Source organism: Pleurodeles waltl, chromosome 4_1 (assembly GCF_031143425.1).
Source record: "Pleurodeles waltl isolate 20211129_DDA chromosome 4_1, aPleWal1.hap1.20221129, whole genome shotgun sequence".
Lineage (NCBI taxonomy): Eukaryota > Metazoa > Chordata > Amphibia > Caudata > Salamandridae > Pleurodeles > Pleurodeles waltl.
The window spans coordinates 29295690-29321053 of record NC_090442.1 but is presented as its reverse complement, the minus strand read 5'-3'; the positions used below and the strand labels follow the sequence as shown (position 1 = coordinate 29321053).

At 47.6% G+C, this 25364-nt stretch overlaps 1 pseudogene; it reads left to right on the top strand.

Moving 5' to 3' along the window:
• The window catches only part of LOC138287310 (zinc finger protein 850-like), a 369596-nt pseudogene extending 345827 nt beyond the window's left edge, over nt 1–23769 (top strand).
• Nucleotides 23770–25364: the final 1595 nt, after the last annotated feature.

Here is a 25364-nt window from a genome sequence, read left to right as displayed (position 1 = left end):
CACCACCTCTCTGGGCATGTGCACTTCTGCAGCGTCACTGGATATACAATTGTTGCTGCCACCATTCCAGCTGGACTCAGCCCTCATGACTTCCAGCTCTTTCAATTTAAGCTCGTAAGCATAAATCATTTTTTTAATCTCTAAGTTCCTCCTCCTTTCTTCCAACTCCCAATCGAGCTTTTTCAGCTCCCATTGGTACTCCCTCTCTGCCTGTCTGTCCTGTAACTCTTCAGGAGTCAGACCCTTGGGTGACACCCTGCCATCCCTCCTGGGGACCCTCCCCCCAGGCGTAACAGGTTCCTCCACTACACCACTGTGTATCCTCTGCACTTCCCCACCCATATTCTCCTCCTCTGTGTGCCCTCCAGCCTTCTTGATTGTCACCCAAGCCCTCTGTGCCTGTTGCAGCTCCCCCTCCCTGGTGGAGCTCTCAGTGGGACAGTCAAGATCTTTAAGGAACTGTTTCAATTGAGCAACTGAGTACTCCTTCAGTTTCTCCATTTCAAACACAGCTCCAGCTGTTGCATCTCCAGATTGAGACATGATGGTCACAAGTGCAAAGTTCCAAAAGGCAGAAAAAAATAATTTCCCAATGAAGTAAAAAGAATCAGTCAAGGGATCAGCAAAATCATGGAAGTAGAATAAAAAGAGTCCTTAAGAGAAAAATCAAAAGATCACCAAACAAGTAGTATGTGGTCACGTAGTGGTCTGAGATCAAAACAGTAGTGTACACTTAATTACTGTATGTCAAGTACAAATACAAGTCCAATCCCGACCGCTGGTCACCAATGTTAGAAATGGGGTCTCTGGTTGACAGTCAGGTTACCCCCTGTTCAAGCAAGGACCCTCACTCTAGTTAGGATAAAAGAGAATCACCCTCAGCTAACCCCTGCTTACCCCCTTGGTAGCTTGGCAGAGCACTAGGCTTAACCTCAGAGTGCTGGGCGTAAAGTATTTGTACCAACACACACAGTAACTCAATGAAAACACTACAAAATGACACAACACCAGTTTAGAAAAATAGGAAATATTTATCTAGACAAAACAAGACCAAAACGACAAAAATCCAACATACACAAGTCAAGTTATGATTTTTTTAAAGGTTTAAAATAAAAAGAGTCTTTAGGTAGTTGTAACAACACACTAGCGCGGCTAGCGTGTAAATGTACCTGGTTTGCGTCAAAAATAACCCCGCACGGGCGGTGTGCGTCGAAAGTAACCCTGCACGGCTGTGTGCGTCGAAAACAACTCGGCACGGCGGTGCGTGTTGAAAAAGCCAGCCACACGACGATCTGAAAGTCCCGCGGCGCAGGGTGCGATCTCTCAGCCTCCGTCAGCGATGCTGCGCGTCGTTTCTCCTGCTCCGGGCGTCGGTTTTTCGGTCGCGTTTCCTGCGGCGTTGTTTCTCAGCTGCGGAACCGGCGTCGCGTCGTTTTCTCAGCCGCGATCGGATTCGCGTCAATCTTTTCTCCGCACGGCGCTCGGTGCGTGTATTTTTGTCCTTAGGCTGCCAGCCTCTCCTTTCAGGGTCCCAGGAACTGGAAGGGCACCACAGAGCAGAGTAGGGGTCTCTCCAGAGACTCCAGGTGCTGGCAGGAAGAAGTCTTTGCTATCCCTGAGACTTCAACAACAGGAGGCAAGCTCTACATCAAGCCCTTGGAGATTTCTTCTTCAAGATGGAAGGCACACAAAGTCCAGTCTTTGCCCTCTTACTCTGGCAGAAGCAGCACTGCAGGAAAGCTCCACAAAGCACAGTCACAGGCAGGGCAGCACGTTTTCCTCAGCTATCAGCTCTTCTCCAGGCAGAGGTTCCTCTTGGTTCCAGAAGTGTTTCTAAAGTTTGTAAGTTTGGGTGCCCTTCTTATACCCATTTTAGTCTTTGAAGTCACCTTCCTTCAAAGGGGACTCACACCTTCTTGTGAAATCCTGCCTTGCCCAGGCAAGGCCTCAGACACACACCAGGGGGTTGGAGACAGCATTGTCAGAGGCAGGCACAGTCCTTTCAGATGAGAGTGACCACTCCACCCCTCCCTCCTAGCAGAGATGGCTAATCAGGAAATGCAGATTACACCCCAGCTCCCTTTGTGTCACTGTCTGGTGTGAGGTGAAAAACAACCCAACTGTCAAACTGACCCAGACAGGGAATCCACAAACAAGGCAGAGTCACAGAATGGTTTAAGCAAAAAAATGCTCACTTTCTAAAAGTGGCATTTCCAAACTCACAATCTTAAAATCAACTTTACTACAAGATGTATTTTTAAATTGTGAGTTCAGGGATCCCAAACTCCACATGTCCATCTACTCTCTAGGGGAATCTACACTTTAATCATATTTAAAGGTAGCCCCCATATTATCCTATGAGAGAGACAGACCTTGCAACAGTGAAAACGAAATTGGCAGTATTTCACTGTTAGGACATATAAACCACATTACTATATGTCCTACCTTATCCATACACTGCACCCTGCCCTTGGGGCTACCTAGGGCCTACCTTAGGGGTGCCTTACATGTAAGGAAAGGGAAGGTTTAGACCTGGCAAGTGGGTACACTTGCCAAGTCGAATTTACAGTGTAAAATTACACATACAGACACTGCAGTGGCAGGTCTGAGACATGATTACAGAGCTACTTATGTGGGTGGCACAACCAGTGCTGCAGGCCCACTAGTAGCATTTGATTTACAGGCCCTGGCACCTCTAGTGCACCTTACTAGGGACTTACTAGTAAATCAAATATGCCAATCATGGATAAACCACTTACATACAATTTAAACAGGAGAGCATATGCACTTTAGCACTGGTTAGCAGTGGTAAAGTGCTCAGAGTTGAAAAGCCAACAGCAACATGTCAGAAAAAAATAGGAGGCAGGAGGCGAAAAAGACTGGGGATGACCCTGCATAAGCAAAAGTCTAACACACAGGTACCCTAGATTGGAAATCCACAGTTGTTGCATTGCTGGTTTGTGTCTTTCCTGCATTATTCCTCTAACACGACTCTTTTGTCCTTAGGGGAACTTTAGTGCACTTTGCACTCACTTTTCAGGGTCTTGGGGAGGGTCATTTTGCTAACTCTCACTATTTTCTAATAGTCCCAGCGACCCTCTACAAGGTCACATAGGTTTGGGGTCCATTCGTGGTTCGCATTCCACTTCTGGAGTATATGGTTTGTGTTGCCCCTATCCCTATGTTTCCCCATTGCATCCTATTGTAACTATACATTGTTTGCACTGTTTTCTAAGACTATACTGCATATTTTTGCTATTGTGTATATATATCTTGTGTATATTTCCTATCCTCTCACTGAGGGTACACTCTAAGATACTTTGGCATATTGTCATAAAAATAAAGTACCTTTATTTTTAGTATAACTGTGTATTGTGTTTTCTTATGATATTGTGCATATGACACTAAGTGGTACTGTGGTAGCTTCACACGTCTCCTAGTTCAGCCTAAGCTGCTCTGCTAAGCTACCATTATCTATCAGCCTATGCTGCTAGACACCCTATACACTAATAAGGGATAACTGGGCCTGGTGCAAGGTGCAAGTACCCCTTGGTACTCACTACAAGCTCTTCCAGGATTTCCTTTGTGCACAGCCAAGCCTGGGTCCCCGACACTCCTTCCTGCAGTGCACAACCTTCTGAGTTGTCCTCCGGCGCCGTGGGACTCCCTTTTGTATCTTTGGGTGGACTCCGGTTCACTTTTCTTCCAAGTGCCTGTTCAGGTACTTCTGCGGGTGCTGCCTGCTTCTGTGAGGGCTCCCTACGTTGCTGGGTGCCCCCTCTGTCTCCTCTTCCAAGTGGCGACATCCTGGTCCCTCCTAGGCCACAGCAGCACCCAAAAACCTCTACCGCGACCCTTGCAGCTAGCAAGGCTTGTTTGCGGTATTTCTGCATGGGAACACCTCTGCAAGCTTCTTCACGATGTGGGATATCCATCCTCCAAAGGGGAAGTTCCTAGTCCTCTTCTTTCTTGCAGAACTCCAAGCTTCTTCCAACAGGTGGCAGCTTCCTTGCACCCTCAGCTGGCATTTACTGGGCTCCTGCCCACTCTCGACACTGTTGCAACTCTTGGACTTGGTCCCCTTCTCTTGCAGGTACTCAGGTCCAGAAATTCACGGTTGTTGCATGGCTGGTGTTGTTCCTCTTGCAGAAACCCCCTATCACGACTTCTGTGCTCTCTCGGGGGGAGGGGTAGTAGGTGCACTTTACACCTACCTTTCAGGGTCTTGGGGTGGGCTAACCCTCACTGTTTTCTTACAGTCCCAGTGGCCCTCTACAAGCTCACATAGGTTTGGGGTCCATTCGTGGTTCGCATTCCACTTTTGTAGTATATGGTTTGTGTTGCCCCTATACCTATGTGCTCCTATTGCAATCTACTGTAACTTTACATTGCTTGCATTCCTTCCTTTTGCTATTATCTGCATAATTTTTGGTTTGTGTATATATATCAAATCAAATCAAATCAAATCATTAACATTTATAAAGCGCGCTACTCACCCGTGCGGGTCTCAAGGCGCTAGGGGGGAAAGGGGGGGTTATCGCTGCTCGAACAGCCAAGTCTTTAGGAGTCTCCGGAAAGCGGAGTGGTCCTGGGTGGTCCTGAGGCTGGTGGGGAGGGAGTTCCAGGTCTTGGCCGCCAGGAAGGAGAAAGATCTCCCACCCGCCGTGGAGCGGCGGGTGCGAGGGACGGCAGCAAGTGCGAGGCCAGCGGAGCGGAGGGGGCGGGTGGGGACGTAGAAGCTGAGGCATCTGTTGAGGTATTCCGGTCCCTTGTTGTGGAGGGCTTTGTGTGCGTGGGTGAGAAGACGGAAGGTGATCCTTTTGCTGACTGGGAGCCAATGCAGGTGTCTCAGGTGGGCGGAGATGTGGCTGTTGCGGGGTACGTCGAGGATGAGGCGGGCCGAGGCGTTTTGGATGCGTTGCAGGCGGTTTTGGAGTTTGGCTGTGGTCCCGGCGTAGAGGGTGTTGCCGTAGTCCAGGCGGCTCGTGACGAGGGCGTGGGTCACGGTTTTTCTGGTGTCGGCGGGGATCCAGCGGAAGATCTTACGGAGCATGCGGAGAGTGAGGAAGCAGGCGGAGGACACGGCGTTGACTTGCTTGGTCATGGTGAGAAGAGGGTCCAAGATGAAGCCGAGGTTGCGGGCGTGGTCTGCGGGGGTCGGTGCGGTGCCGAGGGCCGTGGGCCACCAGGAGTCGTCCCAGGCAGACGGGGTGTTGCCGAGGATGAGGACTTCCGTTTTTTCAGAGTTCAGCTTTAGGCGGCTGAGCCTCATCCAATCTGCGACGTCCTTCATACCCTCTTGTAGGTTGGTCTTGGCGCTGGCGGGGTCCTTGGTGAGGGAGAGTACAAGTTGGGTGTCGTCGGCGTAGGAGGTGATGATGATGTCGTGCTTGCGTACGATGTCGGCGAGGGGGCTCATGTAGACATTGAAGAGTGTCGGGCTGAGCGATGAGCCTTGAGGTACGCCGCAGATGATCTTGGTGGGTTCTGAGCGAAACGGAGGGAGGTAAACTCTTTGGGAGCGGTTAGCGAGGAAGGAGGCGATCCAGTCCAGGGCCTGGCCTTGGATCCCGGTGGAGCGTAGGCGGGTGATTAGGGTGCGGTGACAGACGGTGTCAAAGGCAGCCGAGAGGTCGAGGAGAATGAGGGCGACTGTTTCACCGTTGTCCATCAGGGTTCTGATGTCGTCTGTGACTGAGATGAGGGCGGTTTCCGTGCTGTGGTTGGTTCGGAATCCGGTTTGTGAGGGGTCGAGCAGGTTGTTGTCTTCTAGGAAGGTGGTCAGCTGTTTGTTGACGGTCTTTTCTATTACCTTGGCTGGGAAAGATAGAAGAGAGATGGGGCGGAAGTTTTTCAGGTCGCTTGGGTCAGCCGTAGGTTTCTTTAGTAGGGCGTTGACTTCAGCGTGCTTCCAGCATTCGGGGAAGGTAGCAGAAGAAAAAGAAGAGTTGATGACGGTCTGGAGGTGCGGGGCGATGATGTAGTCGGCTTTGTTAAAGATGAAGTGCGGGCAGGGGTCTGAAGGGGCGCCGGAGTGGATAGAGTTCATGATGGATTTGGTTTCTTCCGTGTTGATGTGGGTCCAATTGTTGAGGGTGATGTCCGGGGAAGCGGGTTCAGTGGTGTATGGTTGGGTCTGGTGTCCGAAGCTGTCGTGGAGGTCGCTGATCTTGCGATGGAAGAAAGTGGCGAGGGATTCGCACAAATCCTGTGAGGGCGTGACGGCGTTGGCGCTGGCGCTGGGGTTGGAGAACTCTTTGACGATATCTTGTGTATATAACTTATCCTCATACTGAGGGTACTCACTGAGATACGTTTGGCATATTGTCATAAAAATAAAGTACCTTTATTTTTAGTACTTCTGTGTATTGTGTTTTCTTATGATATTGTGCATATGACATCAGTGGTATAGTAGGAGCTGTAGTGTACCCACTATAAGTCAGGCCAGCCTCCTACATGAGGTCATTAAGAGGGGCAACCATTGAGCCATAATTCTTAATGGACCTCCTGTAATACCCAGTGAGACTTATAAAGGCTCTGACCTGGGTCTGTGTTGTAGGGGGAGTCCAATCTAAAATAGTCTAGTCTGGATCTTCCCCTGTAGTGGCTGAATCTGTTCCCCACCCACTCGGTGTCCCAGATAAACCACCTTCCCCCACCCTATCTGGCATTTCGAATCCTTTATAGTAAGGCCTGCTTTTTGCAGAGCCTCCAAAACTTTACATAGGTGGACCAGGTGGTCATCCCAGGTGGAGCTAAATACAGCTATATCATCAAGGGCTTCCAGACCTTGGAGGATTGTGTTCACCAACCTCTGAAAAGTGGCAGGTGCATTCCTCAAACCACAGGGTTTAACTGTAAATTGATAATGCCCTCCAATAGTTGAGAATGCAGTTTTTGGTTTTGCATTCTGTGACAATTTGATCTGCCAGTACCCTGCAGTCAAGACAATTGTGCTAAGATAGTTGGCAGATGCCAGTGTATCTATTAGCTCATCTGCCCTGGGTATAGGGTGAGCATCAGTCTTAGTGACTGTGTTGAGCCCTCTACAATCTACACAGAACCTCATCTCCTTTTTCCCATTCTGCGAGTGAGGATTTGGTACCAGCACCACTGGGCTAGCCCAGGGGCTGTCAGAGTGCTCAATCACTCCTAGGTCAAGCATCTTCTGCACTTCTGCTTTGATGCAATCTCTTACATGATCAGGTTTCCTGTAGATTTTACTCTTAACAGGCATACTATCTCCTGCGTCAATGATGTGTTCACACCATGTAGTCTGACCAGGTCTTAGAGAAAACAGTTCGGAGAACTGGCCTAGGAGGTTCCTGCAGTCTTCCTTCTGAGATTCAGTAAGACAGTCTGCTAGGACCACTCCATCCACCGAGCCATCAGCTGCAGTGTTGCAGAAGAGATCAGAGAGAAGGTCACTCTCTTCTTTCTGTCCCTCATCAGTGGCCATGAGCTGGGTTAAATCATCCCTGTCATAGTAGGGCTTTAGACGGTTCACATGAAGTAGTCTGAGATGACTTCTTGGAGTGCCAAGGTCAACTAAATAAGTCACCTCACCCTTTTTCTCCACTATGATGTGTTGTCCACTCCATTTGTCTTGGAGTGCCCTTGGTGCTACAGGCTCCAGGACCCACTCTTTCTGCCCTGGTTGGTCCACTGTCAGGACAGCCTTCTGGTCATGCCATTGCTTTTGCAATTCTTGCCTGGAGGTTCTTGGTGGCCTTCTTCATGTACTCAGCCATTCTTGATCTTAGGCCAAGCACATAATCCACTATTCTCAAACCATGGAAGTAGCCATCTTTTCCGATTCATACAGAATCATTGTCAGTCTGCCATTAGATGCAGATGTTGCCAGACCTTATCTTTCCTAGAACTGTGAAATGATCAAATCCTTAGATAAATGTGTAGGAGGCTGGCCTGGCTTATAGTGGGTACCTTGTGGTACTTACACCTTGTGCCAGGTCCAGTTATCCCTTATTAGAATAGCAGCTTAGGCTGATAGAAGGTAGCTATGGCAAAGCAGCTTAGGCTGAACTAGAAGACATGCAAAGCTCCTACTATACCACTTATATAGCACAATATCATAAGAAAACACAGTACCCAGAGTTACGAAAAATAAAGGTACTTTATTTTTGTGACAATATGCCAAAAGTATCTCAGAGGATACCCTCACTTAGGAGGTACGTAATATACACAAATTATATGTACACAAACCCAAAACAGGTAAGTAACAGTAAGAAAAGTAGTTCAAACAATGCAGAACCACAATAGGATGCAATAGGTAGGCATTGGTCTAGGGGCAACACAAACCATAGACTCCAAAAGTGGAATGCGAATCACGAATGGACCCCAGACCTATGGGAGTTTGTAGAGGGTCGCTGGGACTGTAAGAAAACAGTAAGGGTGTCCAAGATACCCCACCCCAAGACCCTGAAAAGTAGGAGTAAAGTTAACCTACTACCCCAGAAAGACAGAATAGGCGTGATAGGGGATTCTGCACGAACCACAAGCACCAGCAAAGCACTGAAGACGGATTCCTGGACCTGAGGACCTGTAAAGGAAGGGGACCAAGTCCAAGAGTCATGCAAGTGTCCAGGTGGGGGAGGAGCCCACAAAACCTCGCATGAAGGTGCAAAACGGCTGCCTCCGGGTGGGAGAAGCCGAAGATTCTGCAGCAACGAAAATGGCTAGGAACTTCTCCTTTGGATGGAAGATGTCCCAAGGCGTGCTGGAGGTTGCAGAAGTGTTTCCAGGCAGAAATACCGCAAACAAGCCTTGCTAGCTGCAAGAGTCGCAGTTGAGGATTTTAAACTAAACTAAACATTAAAGGATTTTGGGTGCTGCTGGGGACCAGGAAGGACCAGGAGGTCGCCCCTTGGAGGAGGAGACAGGGGGGCGCTCAGCAACTCAGAGAGCCCTCGCAGAAGCAGGCAGCATCAGCAGAAGTACCGGAACAGGCACTTAGAATATCTGTGAATTCAGAGTCACAAAAGGAGGGTCCCACGACGTCAGATTTCAACTCAGCGAGTTGGGCAATGCAGGACGGAGTGCTGGGGATCCAGGATAGGCTGTGCACAAAGGAATCCTTGGAAAAGTGCACAGAAGCCAGAGCAGCTGCAAATGATGCAGTACACAGGTTTGCTGTCTGGCGTGGGGAGGCAAGGACTTACCTCCACCAAATTTGGACAGAAGGGCCACTGGTTTGTGGGAGCCACTTGGACCCAGCTCCTGTGTTCCAGGGACCACGCTCATCAGGATGAGAGGGGACCCAGAGGACCGGTGATGCAGAAGTTTGGTGCCTGTGTTGGCAGGGGAAGATTCCGTCGACCCACGGGAGCTTTCTTCTTGACATCCAGTGCACGGTGAAGGCAGACAGCCCTCGGAGCATGCACCACCAGGAAACAGTCAAGAAAGCCAGCAGGACAAGGCGCTACAATGTTGCTGGTAGTCTTCTTGCTACTTTGTTGCAGTTTTGCAAGTGTCCTGGAGCAGTCATCGGTCGACCCTTGGCAGAAGTCGAAGAGGGAAGTGCAGAGGAACTCTGGTGAGCTCTTGCATTCGTTATCTGAGGAATAGCCCAGAGGAGAGACCCTAAATAGCCAGAAAAGGAGGTTTGGCTACTGAAAGAGGAGGCTTGGCTACTGAAAGAGGTAAGCACCTATCAGGAGGGGTCTCTGACGTCACCTGCTGGCACTGGCCACTCAGAGCAGTCCATTGTGCCCCAACACCTCTGAATCCAAGATGGCAGAGGTCTGGGACACACTGGAGGAGCTCTGGGCACCTCCCCTTGGAGGTACTGGTCAGGGGAGTGGTCACTCCCCTTTCCTTTGTCCATTTTCACACCAGAGCAGGGCTGGGGGATCCCGGAACCGGTGTAAACTGGCTTATGCAGAGATGGGCACCATCTGTGCCCATCAAAGCATTTCCAGAGGATGGGGGAGTCTACTCCTCCCAAGCCCGTCATACCTATTTCCAAAGGGAGAGGGTGTAACACCCTCTCTCAGAGGAAATCCTTTGTTCTGCCTTCCTGGGACTGGGCTGCCCAGACCCCAGGGGGGCAGAAACCTGTCTGAGGGGTTGGCAGCAGCTGCACGGAAAACCCCGGAAAGGCAGTTTGGCAGTACCCGGGTTCTGTGCTAGAGACCCGGGGATGCATGGAATTGTCCCCCCAATACCAGAGTGGTATTGGGGTGACAATTCCATGATCCTAGACATGTTACATGGCCATGTTCGGAGTTACCATTGTGACGCTACATATAGGCAGTGACCTATATGTAGTGCACACGTGTAATGGTGTCCCCGCGCTCACAAAGTCCGGGGAATTTGCCCTGAACAATGTGGGGGCACCTTGGCTAGTGCCAGGGTGCCCACACACTAAGTAACTTGGCACCTAACCTTCACCAAGTGAGGGTTAGACATATAGGTGAGTTATAAGTTACTTATGTGCAGTGAAAAATGGCTGTGAAATAACATGGACGTTATTTCACTCAGGCTGCAGTGGCAGTCCTGTGTAAGAATTGTCTGAGCTCCCTATGGGTGGCAAAAGAAATGCTGCAGCCCAGAGGGGTCTCCTGGAACCCCAATACCCTGGGTACCTTGGTACCATATACAAGGGAATTATAAGGGTGTTCCAGTGTGCAAATGAGAATTGGTAAAGTTAGTCACTAGCCTGCAGTGACAATTTTAAAAGCAGAGAGAGCATAAACACTGAGGTTCTGGTTAGCAGAGCCTCAGTGATACAGTTAGGCACCACACAGGGAACACATATCGGCCACAGACCTATGTGCACTGGGGTCCTGGCTAGCAGGATCCCAGTGACACATATCAAACACACTGACAACATAGGGTTTTCACTATGAGCACTGGGCCCTGGCTAGCAGGATCCCAGTAAGACAGTAAAAACACCCTGACATACACTCACAAACAGGCCAAAAGTGGGGGTAACAAGGCTAGAAAGAGGCTACCTTCCTACAAAATGATATACATACAACACTTGATGCAATGTTCATCTGGGTCAGATGTCTACTCCTTACCATGTCAAGGTTGAATAATAACACATATAGACATACAACCAAAATAGTGCTGTCTGAATTGACATCCTTTTACCTTATATGTTCATAAGGATACACCTGGGACGCACATCTTGATGCACATAACCTATGCCAGACATTCCTAAACTTGTGTCAGAAGTTTCTGGTAAGATTTAGTTGATAAGGACTGCCCATTGACCACTTTTCAAGAGAGGTTCTTTGCCCAGATTATCTCCTCTGCTTCTGCCAGAGACGGTCTCACCTCCTGCCAGCACACTTTGCAGATGCTACACCTTGTCTGAAGCTGATAAAGCCACGTCCTGGAGAAAGACCAACTGACTGGTATTGCAGCACATATTTGCTCTTCGCAAGGAACATTGTCTTCACACCTCCATTAATAAAGACATCCTTTGCTGTCAACAAAGTCTGCAGTGCATCTCTTCTCCTTACGAAACTCAACATTGCAAGTTGCTCTGCCTTCCATGCTCTCTTAGTATGGCGCACAGAAGTAGAAGTTATGGTTTTAGGTTGTAGGTGACACCTTAACAATGTTAGAAATGTTGCTATATGTGTTTAATAATGTGCCGTTTTTCTAATATTCTGTGCAGTTGTTTTACATGTATTGGAAAGCACATTATTCCTGTAGTATTAAATACTTTTACTTACAATGATTCATTCTTCTTGGTGCAGTGTGTTGTGTGATATTTGGAATAACGAAATAGGTGGCCCCCTCAAGGAAAAGCTGTCTACAAGGCCCAGGCCTAGAAGGTGACTCCAAGAGTTATTTGGTTGACTGCCTGTTACAGCCACAGGACAATAAAAGCCTGCTCCCTTGAGAGCCCAGCGCCAAAAAAATCCCTAACGCCATTGGATGCCAAAATGCAGACTGGGAGACTGAGTCCTGACCCTCAAAATTTGCACTGAGTCTGCTACACCAGGAAGAGATGTCAGAGTGCAGTTTGGTCGTTCACCACTGAAATGACTGCAAGTTAACGGGAACTGCTGGTTTTGCGATAACAGGAGACCAGTAGACCAGTGGCAACTGGTTTTGTGCTGTTCGTCAACTGGACACTGGAGGATATCGACCCACTGAGGCCAAAGTCAATCTCCTGTGATTCTAGACCCAGGGATCGCCACAGGAAGACCCCGTGACACTGGCTCAGCAACCTCAGCATCTTCAGCGTCCTGCCCCTCTTGCATCAGGACCACTCCTGTGATTCTAGACCCAGGGATCGCCACAGGAAGACCCCGTGACACTGGCTCAGCAATCTCAGCATCTGCAGCGTCCTGCCCCTCTTGCATCAGGACCACTCCTGTGATTCTAGACCCAGGGATCGCCACAGGAAGACCCCATGACCCTGGCTCAGCAACCTCAGCATCTGCAGCGTCCTGCGACTCTTGCATCAGGACCACTCCTGTGATTCTAGACCCAGGGATCGCCACAGGAAGACCCCATGACCCTGGCTCAGCAACCTCAGCATCTGCAGCGTCCTGCGTCTCTTGCATCAGGACCACTCCTGTGATTCTAGACCCAGGGATCGCCACAGGAAGACCCCATGACACTGGCTCAGCAACCTCAGCATCTGCAGCGTCCTGCGTCTCTTGCATCAGGACCACTCCTGTGATTCTAGACCCAGGGATCGCCGCAGGAAGACCCCATGACACTGGCTCAGCAACCTCAGCATCTTCAGCGTCCTGCGTCTCTTGCATCAGGACCACTCCTGTGATTCTAGACCCAGGGATCGCCGCAGGAAGACCCCATGACACTTGCTCAGCAACCTCAGCATCTTCAGCGTCCTGCGTCTCTTGCATCAGGACCACTCCTGTGATTCTAGACCCAGGGATCGCCGCAGGAAGACCTCATGACACTGGCTGAGCAACCTCAGCATCTGCAGCGTCCTGCGTCTCTTGCATCAGGACCACTCCTGTGATTCTAGACCCAGGGATCGCCGCAGGAAGACCCCATGACACTGGCTCAGCAACCTCAGAATCTTCAGCGTCCTGCGTCTCTTGCATCAGGACCACTCCTGTGATTCTAGACCCAGGGATCGCCGCAGGAAGAGCCCATGACACTGGCTCAGCAACCTCAGCATCTAAAGCGTCCTGCGTCTCTTGCATCAGGACCACTCCTGTGATTCTAGACCCAGGGAGCGACCGCAGGAAGACCCTACGACACTGGCTCAGCAACCTTAGCATCTGCAGCGTCCTGCGTCTCTTGCATCAGGACCACTCCTGTGATTCTAGACCCAGGGATCGCCACAGGAAGACCCCGTGACACTGGCTCAGCAACCTCAGCATCTGCAGCGTCCTGCGTCTCTTGCATCAGGACCACTCCTGTGATTCTAGACCCAGGGATCGCCACAGGAAGACCCTGTGACACTGGCTCAGCAACCTCAGCATCTTCAGCGTCCGGACCACTCCTGTGATTCCTATAGCTGTTTGCCCTTAGGACCTTGAACTGCTTTAACCAAGCAGTAACTGTTCAAAGAAACCTGTCTGGTCCCCATTACTGGTTCCCTATCGGAGGCGGACCCCACAAGAGTGCCCTGGTAGCCATATTCAAATTACCCGCTGTGGCTAACCCAAAACCGTGAGTCACAGTAGATTAAAAATATTTATGACATTATTGATAAGGAGTGATTCATTGATTCATATTTCCGGAACACTGGTGGATGTTTGTCATTGGGGTGCCTGTTTATAGGTAAAAATATAATCTATTTTTATAAATTGGTGTTGGAATTTTTTCTTCTTATTTGGCTAATTTGGTACTTCACTTGTTCCTTTGATAAGGCCTAATTACTCGAAGCTACAGCTACCCAGGAGTGAGCTACGGCTCTACAAACAAACCTGAGTGGGCTGGATCCGGAATTGTACCTTCATTCCATGGTGAGGTTGTGCAACCACACCATACAAAAAAAACACTTTCCTCACAGAAATTCCATTCCACTCAAGGACTTCATCAGGACGAAGGCTTTCAGTCAGGTACACACACATCACATTGTAAAGCGACTCCAATTGGTCCAGTAGTGTTTTCGGTGATACCAGTTTCAGGCCCTTGCTATTTTAGAGGTTTTTATTTCCCATATAGTATTTGCATGCAGTGTAGACCAAAGTAGATGCTGAAATCTGTTCACTTCCACCACAGAGGTCCATGCGTTGACCTGGCGCAGGGAACGGCATTATGACTGCAGGTTCCAGCAGTGGAGAGGTAATACTACGCCTTTAATAAAACGGAGACTTTTCAACACTTAATAGGCACTGGGCACAATGTGCACCCACAATTAGCATCCTGGGCGCCAAACAGACAACATTAAGTCAGATACCAAAAGTAGACAAAGGGGAAAAAAAGATTAGTATCCACACACCTGTTGTGTGAGGTGAATTATGGATCATCTACAAGGACTAAACGACTGATATCTAAATGATATGAAGCAATCTTTGTTTGCCTAATCTGTGCATATAATGGAAAGGATGGGCCTTACAGTGAACCCCTCATTCTGTTTCACAAAAAAGCCCTGAAAGGACTTCCTCTTTAGGAAGAACTAAAGACTTTCTTTCAAAGTTGTCTTTCAGGGCCAGAAGCAGGCCCTGTAAGCTGCACTAGTTTTGGCAGATACACATGTTATGGCAAATAATGTTCCAGTCTTCCAGGTTAGAGGGAACCAGAAATGCTTGAACCAGGGGAGCTGTTGAATGTGTCAAAGATGACTTAATGAACAACAAGGTAAGGACAGGAGTTGGCATTTGAGCTGATCCAAGGTGAACAGGAAAACATTGAGAAGAAGTGTGTGAATAGAGTTACTTTTGTTGCATACTTTTTGAAGTGGTACCTTTGTTATATAGTTCCTGAAGAGTAACTGAAATAGCAACCAATCCTGATCCCCAATGAAACTTTGTCCATGTGCATCTACCTGACCCTGTTCCAGTAGCTGTGGACGCTCCGCAGCTGCCTTTTCTTTACCAGGTTACTCTGTGAACGCTGGTAATCATATCCTTTTCTGAAGTTGAGAAGATGTGAGGTGATCAACAGAACTTTTAGTTAATTATCTGTGTATGATTAAATATTCCTTGCTAAGTTTCAAAGACAGTAAAGAAGAGATGTCTTTTACACCTAGTTGTTCATTGTGATTTTATATGTCATTAGGTTTACACTTAGTAATTCTAAATATCTTTACCTTCAACAGAGAACAAGCCTTGAATGCATGAAATGATTATAAACAATGAAACTAATGCTGTAAATCTGCAAATAAAAAAAACATCAGGGCAATCGGAGAGAGGGGAACCTGTACATAAACTGACAGATCCTGGAAGAAGCAGTCAAGGGCAGTTAAGTGGATGTAAGATTCTCATCTGTGCACCTCCACGCCACAACACAGAGAATTACCTCTTGGAAATTAAGACAACAACAATGACAAACCACCTCCTGTATAAACAGGTGTCCAACACCAGCTTTGATCATGGGATGGGCATGATGTGGTTGCAGCAATGCTTTGTTTCCTAAAGCAATAACAGATCATCATTCAGCATTCTAGGTGTATTGTAAACTCTTTCTGGCCAAACCACAGCAACCACAGAAAGGCACAATGGAGTGGAGCCAAACAACTGAAGGGTAAAGAAAAGAGGAGTTCTGCTGTCTAAAATACAACGGACTGTCCCAATTTGCACCAGTACAGAATGGAGATGAATCTTTACCCACAAGCGTGCATAACCATAATCCAATCTAAAGGCACAATCGCCTACATAGAACCTTATAGATATTATGAGTGTGGCAAGTATTTAATGGCTATTGCATGTTATTGTTAAATCAGAAATCGAACATGCAAAATACCACAGACATACAGGACATGTTAGAATAAAACAAGTGCTTTATTAGCCATGTTGGCCCATCAGGAAACACAGTCGTGGGATGTAGACAAATATATACCCGTACCACAGGTACTAACCAAGAAAAACAAATCAGACACATTTAGCGAGAGCTTTAGTTTCTCATCTCTATTAAAACGCCATCAACGAACACACACAGGGGGAAAACAATTTAGGTGCAGTGAATGTGAGAAGAGCTTTAGTCACCTATCAAGCCTACGCTGTCATCAACGAACACACACAGGAGAAAAGACATTGAAGTGCAGTGAATGTGTGAAGAGATTTAGTCACTTATCAACCCTACAATGTCATCAGCGAACACACACGGGGGAAAAGCCATTTAAGTGCACGGAATGTCCAAAGTGCTTTCGTCAGTCATCACACCTACAAAGTCATCAGCGAACACACACAGGAGAAAAGACATTGAAGTGCAGTGAATGTGTGAAGAGCTTTAGTCAGTTATCAACACTACAATGTCATCAGCGGACACACACGGGGGAAAAGCCATTCAAGTGCACTGAATGTGCAAAGTGCTTTAGTCAGTTATCACACCTACAAAGTCATCAGCGAACACACACAGGGGAAAAGCCATTTGAGTGCAACGAATGTGTGAAGAGCTTTAGTCGATTAGCAAACCTACAAAGACATCAGCAGACACATAATGGGGGAAAACAATACTCTTGTAATGAATGTGGAAGTAATTTTAGTTGTTCCTCAACATTAAGGAATCATCAGCAAACACACACAGGGGAAAAACCATTCAAATGCAGTGAATGTGTGAAGAGTTTTACTCAGTTATCACACCTACGAAGACATCAGCAAAAACACACAGGAGAAGAACCGTATCATTGTAGTGAATGTGGAAGAGGTTTTAGTGACACATCAACATTAAGCACTCATCAAAGAACACACACAGGGGAAAAACCATTCAAGTGCAGTGGGTGTGTAAAGTTCTTTAGTCAGTTATCACACCTTCGAAGACATCAGCAAACACATACAGGGGAAAAACCATACCATTGCAGTGAATGTGGAAGAGGTTTTAGAGACTCTTCAAAATTAAGGACTCATCAACGAAAACACACAGGGGAAAAACCATTCAAATGCAGTGAATGTGTGAAGCGCTTTAGTCAGTTATCAAACCTACAAAGACATCAGCGAACACACACGGGGGAAAAAACATGCCATTGCAGTGAATGTGGAAGAGGTTTTAGAGACTCTTCAAAATTAAGGGCTCATCAACGAACACACACAGGGGGAAAACCATTCAAGTGAGTAAATGTGTGAAGAGCTTTAGTCACTTATCAATGTTACAAAGTCATCAGCGAACACATATGGAAGAAAAGCCAATTGACTTATCAGCTCTAAAAAAACATCAGCGCACACACTGTGCAAAACCCCTACTATTGTACTGAATGTGGCAGTAGTTTTAGTGTTCATCAGCATTAAGGAATCATCAGAGAACATATACACAGGAGAAAAGCCTCTCAGTTGCAGTGAATGTGTGAAGAACTTTAGACAATTCACAAAAATACAAAGATATCAGCGAACACATACAGGGGAAAACCTATACAAGGTCAGTGAATGTAGAAGTAGGTTTAGTGACTTGTTAACATTAACGATTAATAAGCTAACACTCACAGGGGAACAACCTTTGTATTGCACTGAATGTGTGAAGAGCTTTAGTCACTTATCAGGCCTACAAAGACATCAACAAACACACACAATGGAAAAATCATTCAGGTGCCGGAAATGTGGGAAGAGCTTTAGTCAGTTATTAAAGCTACAAATACATCAGCGAACACACACAGGAGAAAAGTCATTTAAGTGCACTGAATGTGTGAAGAGCTTTAGCCAATTGCAATGAATGTGGAAATAGTTTTAGTGACTTGTCAACATTAAGGATTCATCAGCGGACACACACTGGGGAACAATATTTTAGGTGCAGTGAATGTGTGAATATCTTATGTCGGTTATTAAACCTATGGATACATCAGCGAATGCACACAAAGGAAAACTATATCATTGCAATGAATGACAGAAGTACTTTTGTCAGTTATCAGACCTGCAAAGCCATCAGCGAAAACACGGGAAAAACATGGATGTGCACTGAAAGTGTGAAGAGCTTTTGTCAGTTTTCAATCCTACACAGTCCTCAGCAAACACAAACCTTCATTTAATTTACATGGAAATAATCCGAGAGGTGCAACAAATCCGGAAGGAAATTAAGAACATTAACAATAAAATTGACCCATCTGAGGACATAGACTGGAGCAAAACGTGTAGTTATTGTGACATGACAGAATTACAGAGAAAGATAAAATGCCAATTGTGTGGGACATTCAAATACCAGATGATAGAAGACCCGACTAGTCAGAAAAGAAAACAAAACAAACAACAATACCTGCCTCTAGAATTATAAAAGTGTCTATTCTCAGTGATTTTTCACTTTTGCACACATAGCAAAACAACATGACATACGAGGAAGCACACTGGGAGACTAGCACAATGTGGACTAAAATTAAAGAAACATTGTTGGTTTTTATTCAGTTGCAAATAAACTTTTTCAAGCACATCTGTTCATGCTACCTGTAAAAGCAGCGCTATGAACAATACTGAGACTAACAAGGGTATTTTCAGCTAATGTTAGGGATTAGTGATAAAACCAACACACTCAGACTGGGTCCCTGCAATAAGAACAAATTTAACAAGCACACACTAATGAATGTTCTCAGCTGATTGTGGTGTTTGGTTGTTTCGTACAATATTGATGATTCCGTGACAGGGACCAGAAAAAAGTGTCCAAAAGCACAAGTGAAAGGAGCAAAAGGTGAGCTGTAACTCTCAGGGTCAATGCTTGCCATGAATGATATTTACCACCCAAGCCCTGACGTGGAAGTAGTGAAAGGAGCAGAATGTGAGCTGTAACTCTCAGGGTTAATGCTTGCCATGAATGATATTTACCACCCAAGCCCTGACGTGGAAGAAGTGAAAAGAGCAGAATGTGAGCTGTAACTCTCAGGGTTAATGCTTGCTGTGCACGACATTTACCACCCAAGCCCTCAAGCGGAAGAAGTGAAAGGAGCAGAATGTGAGCTGTAACTCTCAGGGTTAATGCTTGCCATGAATGATATTTACCACCCAAGCCCTGACGTGGAAGAAGTGAAAAGAGCAGAATGTGAGCTGTAACTCTCAGGGTTAATGCTTGCCGTGCACGACATTTACCACCCAAGCCCTGATGCAGAAGAAGTGAAGGAGCAGAATGTGAGCTGTGACTCTCAGGGTTGATGCTTGCTGTGCACAACATTTGCCTCCCAGGCCCTGACGCGGAAGAAGCGATGCTAATGTCCATCATCACATGCACCTGTCAATGCACCCACCACAGTGGCTCTTCCCCAGAGGTGCCCAACATTGAGATGGATCTTGGCACACTGCTGACTATGTTTCGATTAATTGTATATAAATGTGTTTTATGAGCTTCTTATTTAAAGAGAATCATTCAACCAAATCTTTACTGGTTAAAGGGAAGAATCAATGCAGCATGGCACACGTCTTCACAGGAATTATTGTGGAACGGGGGAGCTCAGTACTAAGAGTTTCTCATAAAACTATGAGCACCATGAAAGGGTGAAGGGTTAGCAGTTATAAAGTTATAGTTATTTGAGGGTTCAATTTTTGTTGAGACACACCTGAAAAGATCACATCTAGAACATTACTCTTACTATGTCTTCAACAAACTCAGCTTTTTATGCTTTTTTCATAATACGGGAGGATTTGCCTCTGAGTCCAGTAAGAACGTGCAGTGCTAAAAGTGCAGCAAAGGCAAACTATGCAGCTATTCCACAGCCGCGTTGAGTAGGACCTGATTAAGCTGCTGTCATATGTTAGTTACTTGTAATAGAGAATGTTGTGGGTTTGTCTGGGGGCTAGTAGTTCCACAATCCTATGGGTGGTTAATTATAAACATTTTATATAGTGATATATATATGTATATTTTACCTACTGGCCGTCACCAGTAGGTAGTTATAGTTAGGACCATGTTGCCATTGAAAAAGCATTTTTGACTTGACTATATCTTTGGCACCATTTGACGAACCTTCATGAAATGTTCCCAAAAAAGTGTGCTGGAGATTCTTATGCACAGAAAGTTTGGGGGGTGATTTGTCAAGCAGAGGCCAAGAAAAGGGGGAGAGGGGTAAAAAAAATGGTGTTTCCCATGTTAATTCCCATAAGACCTTTGAACACGACAACAGCCCGAACCACTGGACGGAATTACACCACATTTGGCAGAAAGCTCGCTTTCGGTACAGATTGTGCTTTCGCTTATTTGGTGTAAATCCGTTCAGTAGTTCTTGAGATATTAAAGGGGAAATAAATGAGTATGTCCAGGGCCATGGATCCTTCGGGACGCATTCATGATTAATGCAACAAACTTGGGAATGCATGCAACAGCAGGAATGCTGTGATTGGCTGCCCTCAATCTGACCAGAGAGTTGCGGCCACCATTTTAAGTAATGGGATATGGTCCGTGGAGAGGAAAAATACAATCAAAAGTGACATAAGGGGTCGGGCTGGTTGTACCCTGACCCTAGGGATGTGATATAGGGATTTTTGAGGGTCAAATTATGGGTTTTAAATTATATTTTTTTCAAGACACACGTGATATTCTGGAATATTCGAGAATATTCAAGAATACCCTAATTCATTCACTCATACATGCACTGAGACTCATGCACCCACTCACACACCCACTTGGACACACATGCACCCACTCATAGGCTCACACACTCCCTTTCAGACCCACTGTGATGCACCCACTCGCACATCCACTGACAGAGACAATCAATCAGGAATTTGTAAAGTGCACTACTCACCTGTGAGGGTCACAAGGTGCTGAGGAGGGGGTGGGGGAGGAGTGGGGGTGCTGCTACTGCTCGAACAGAAATTTCCTGAAGGTAAGGAGGTCTTTGGCCTGGCGCAGGTGGGTGGGAAGAGTGTTCCACGTTTTGGTGCGAGAATGATTTACTGCTGGTTGTAGTTCTGCAGACACGTGGGACGGTTGCAAGGGCATGGTCGGGCGGAGCGGAGATGTCGGGTCGGGTGTAGGAGAGCCGTCTTTTGAGGTATTCTGGTCCGGTGTTGTGCAGTGCTTTGTGAGCGTGGGTGAGGAGTTTGAATGTGATTCTCTTGTTGACTGGGAGCCAGTGCAGGTTTCTCAGGTGGTCTGTGATGTGGCAGTGGTGGGGGATGTCCAGGATGAGGCGTGCGGAGGCGTTCTGGATGTGTTGCAGCCTCTTCTGGAGTTTGGCTGTGATTCCTGCGTAGAGGGCATTGCCGTAGTCCAGTTTGCTGCTTATGAGAGCTTGGGTGACTGTTCTTCTGGTTTCGGTGGGTATCCATTTGTAGATCTTTCAAAGCATGCAGTGGGTGTTGAAGCAGGAGGAGGAGATGGCTTGACTTGCTGGGTCATGGATAATGAGGAGTCCAAGATGAATCCTAGGTTGCGTGCATGGTCGGTGGGAGTCAGAGCGGCTCAGAGAGGGGCAGGCCACCAGGAGTCATCCCATGCAGAGGGGTTGGAGCCGAAGATGAGGACTTCCGTCTGTCGGAATTGAGTTTGAGGCAGCTGCTCTTCATCCATTCGGCGATGGCCTTCATTCCTTCGTGGAGGTAGGTCTTGGCGGAGTCCTTGGTGAGGGAGAGGATCAGCTGGTTGTCGTCGGCGTATGAGATGATGTTGAGGTTGTCGGATCGGGCGATGTTAGTGAGCAGGGCCATGTAGACGTTGAAGAGGGTCGGGCTGAGGGACGAACCCTGGAGTACGCTGCAGATGATTTCGGTGGCCTCGGAGTGGAATTGGGGGAGGCGGACTTTCTGGGTCCTACCGGTGAGATAGGAGGTGACCAACTCCAGGGCTCTGTCGTGGATTCCTGCATTGCTGAGGGGTTAGAGTAGGGTGTGGCGGCAAACTGTGTTGAATGCGGACAAGAGGTCCAGGAGGATGAGGGCTGTGGTTTCGCCGTTGTCCAGTATGGTTCTGATGTCGTCCGTGGCGGCGATGAGGGCAGTTTCGGTACTGTGGTTGCTGCAGAAACTGGATTGGGAAGGGTCCAGGGTGCAGTTCTCCTCGAGAAAGTGGGTTAGTTGTCTGTTGACAGCCTTCTCAATGACTTTTGCCGGGAAGGGGAGTAGGGAGATAGGCCGGAAGTTCTTGAGGTCCTTTGGGTCCACCTTGTTTTTTTTTTAGGAGAGCGTTGATCTCGGCGTGTTTCCAGGTCTCAGGGAAGGTGGCGGACTCGAATGAGCTGTTGATGATCTTCTGTAGTTGGAGTGCGATGAAGGAGCTTGCTTTCTTGAGGATGTGGTGAGGGCAGGGGTCAGATGGAGAGCCGGAGTGGATGGTGTTCATGATTTCGATGGTGTTGTTGTCGTTGACGGGGGTCCAGAAGAGCAGGAGGTTGGTTGGAGGTGAATCTGTGGTATTGATGGTTGCCGGGGGTATGGGTGCTGAAGCTGTTGTGGATGTCTGCAATATTGCAGTGGAAGCAGGAGGCTAGAGAGTCGCAGAGGCCTTGGGATGGCGAGATGTTGTTGGTGTTGGAGCTGGGATTAGAGAGTTCCTTCACGATGTTGAAGAGCTCCTTGTGGCTGTGTGGGTTGTTGTTGATTCGGTCTTTGAATGCCGTTCTCTTGGCGGCTCGGATGAGTTGGTGGTGTCTGCGGATGGTGTTTTTGAAGGCTGTGTGGTTGTACAGAGTCTGATCTTGGCGCCACTTTCTTCCGAGTCTTCAGCAGGTTTGCTTAGATTCATGGAGGTCAGCGGAAACCAGAAGGCCTTTCTGCCAGTGCGTGTGTTGGAGGAATTCTTGATTGGGGCGAGAGTATTGGCACAGGTGTTGACCCGTTGCCTGAAGTTGCGGGCAGCTGCATCAGTGTCAGTGGTGTTGATGGGTGGGTTCTGGGAGAAGGTCACGGTAAGTTGGTCTTCGGTGACCTTGTTCCAACTGCGGTGGTGTGTTGTGGGTTTCTTGAAGGATGAGTGGATGCAGCAGTGGTCTGTCCAGTGGAGTTCAGTTGTGTAGATTAAGGAGACGTGATTGCTGGCAGAGGAAATGGGGTTGAGTGCGAAGTGGGTCAGTGTCGTGACAAGCTGTTTGAGGCAGGGGTTGTCGAGCAGGGTGGCTGTGTTGTTGTCATTGGTGTTCTCGAAGTGGAAGTTTTAGTCCCCGAGGAGTATGTCGTCAGTGGATGTGAGAGCGTTCGTGCTGATGGCGTCGGTGATGGAGTCGCTGAACTGCTGTTGGGGGCTGGAGGGCCTGTAGATGAGGGTCCTTCGAAGGGTGGTGTTTGGGTCAGTGTGGATCTGGACGTGCAGGTGTTTGGCGGTGCTGAGGGTGTCTTCGGTGCGGGTCGTGATCCTGAGGGTGTTTTTGTGGACGATGGTGATGCCTCCTCCTGGTTTGTTGGAGCGATCCCTGCAGGTGATCTTGTAGCCGTCCAGGATAGCTATGGCGATGTCAGGCGCTGAGGAAAGGTTCATCCAGGTCTCAGTCACGAAGGCGACGTCTGGGGAGGCTGAGTCGAGTAGATTCCATAGCTCTACTGCGTGCTTGTAGATGGAGCGGGTGTTGAGGAGGATATATCTGACATGGTTGCGCCCTGCCTTGGTGGGTGGGTCGTTGGCGTGGAGGCTGGTGAAGGTGCAGTTCCGGCTTGAGAAGGGTCCGCGGGTGGTCTGCGGGGAGCCTTGAAGGCAGACGGGAGAGCAGATGTGCATGGCAGTGGTGGGGTGGATGGGAGCCAGGGGTTCTGGCGCTGGGCGCGGTCCAGGTGCGGACGGGCGCAGACAGGCTTGCCTTTGCCGCGGCAGCCATTAAGTAGGGAGGTGGGGGGGAGGACAGCTGGGAGGCGGGAGCGGGGACGAAAAGGGGGCGGGCTGTAAAAAGGTGGTAGGGCCGCAGGGACAGCAGCAGCGGGGGAGAGAGAGAGGGGAGGAGAGCAAAAGTGACAGAGAGAGAGCGCGGAGTGAAAGAAAACAAGGAAGAGAGTAGGGGAGCAAAAGGAGCACAAAGGTACAGAAGAGCAGAGAGCAAAGCGGAGAAAAGGAGGAGCGAGGCAGAAGGTAGCCTAGGGGGAAAGCAGAGCTCTCCCACTAGGCACCAGGGATGACAGGGGTCAGGAGTTCAGAGGAGCCAGGGAAAGGGCTCTACTTGCAAGGTGGAGCCACGGGAGGCAGAGCAGTGCACTGACCAGGTCAGTGGTATTGCTCCAGTGGACAGGCCCTGTTGCCAACCCCGCTGCATATGGCCAAAGGCCATGAGCGGCATGGGGTTGGATGGTTATAAGGGCTTGGTTGCAGGGCCTGACCACAGGTCAGGCCCTGTGTCAATCCCTGCTGTGCACGGCCAAAGACCGTGCACGGCGGTTGCTGGATTAACAAATAGTAATTAAAATGACTTTACACTAAAAAACATAGAAATTCACTGAAAAAAACAAAGGTTACAGAAACGCTATGGTTAGGTTCGGAATTTACTCATACATAACTACAGAAATTGAGCAGTGAGAGTTATTTCAAATAACTATAACTCACACCTTCCTCATGCACACCGGATTACTCCACATATTATATCATTGATGACATCTTCTATGGCATCTTTGATATTATCACTGCAACATGTGCAATATAATTATTTATAAGAAAACTGTGCATGGCGAGAGTGTGTGTTATAGTTACCTTAGAGCATGACTTACAGTTACTTAAACTAACCCTAACTTTAACTGCTGAATTTCAATGGTTTTGTACAAGTAAATTCAGAACCTAACTATAATGTCCCTGTAACATTTGGTTTATTCAGTGACTATATATATATATATATATATATGTATATATATATATATATATATATACATATATATATATAGATGTATTAGAAATTCACTTACAAAAAAAAAAAGGTTACAGGGACGTAACCTTTGGTTTTCACCAATGAATTTATATATATATATCAATCCTCATGCTTCCTCCGTTACCAGAAAAAATGTCTTAGTCACTCGATGTCCTCTTTCAAAATTAATTTAATTTGGCAAAAAAACAAAAATCACCCACCGCGTTTCGGGAGTCACAGCTCCCTTATTCACGAGACTGTCTCAGTCTGCCGTGAGGGCCCAGACTTACGCCCGACTTAGAAGTATATATATATATATATATATATATATAATATAGGGTTAGGCTCGCAGTTTAAACGCACAAAACTATAGAAATTCATCTGTAATAATTCGAGTAATCTCAAGTAACTATAACTCACGCCCCCACCATGCACAGTTTTTTCATCATTAATTTTACTGCACATATTACATTGATATTATCAATCATGTTATTAAAGATGTCATAAGTGCCGTAATTTGTGCGGTAATTAGCAGTGCATGCCGAGAGCGCAAGTTGTGGTTACCCTAGGCCCCCCTGCA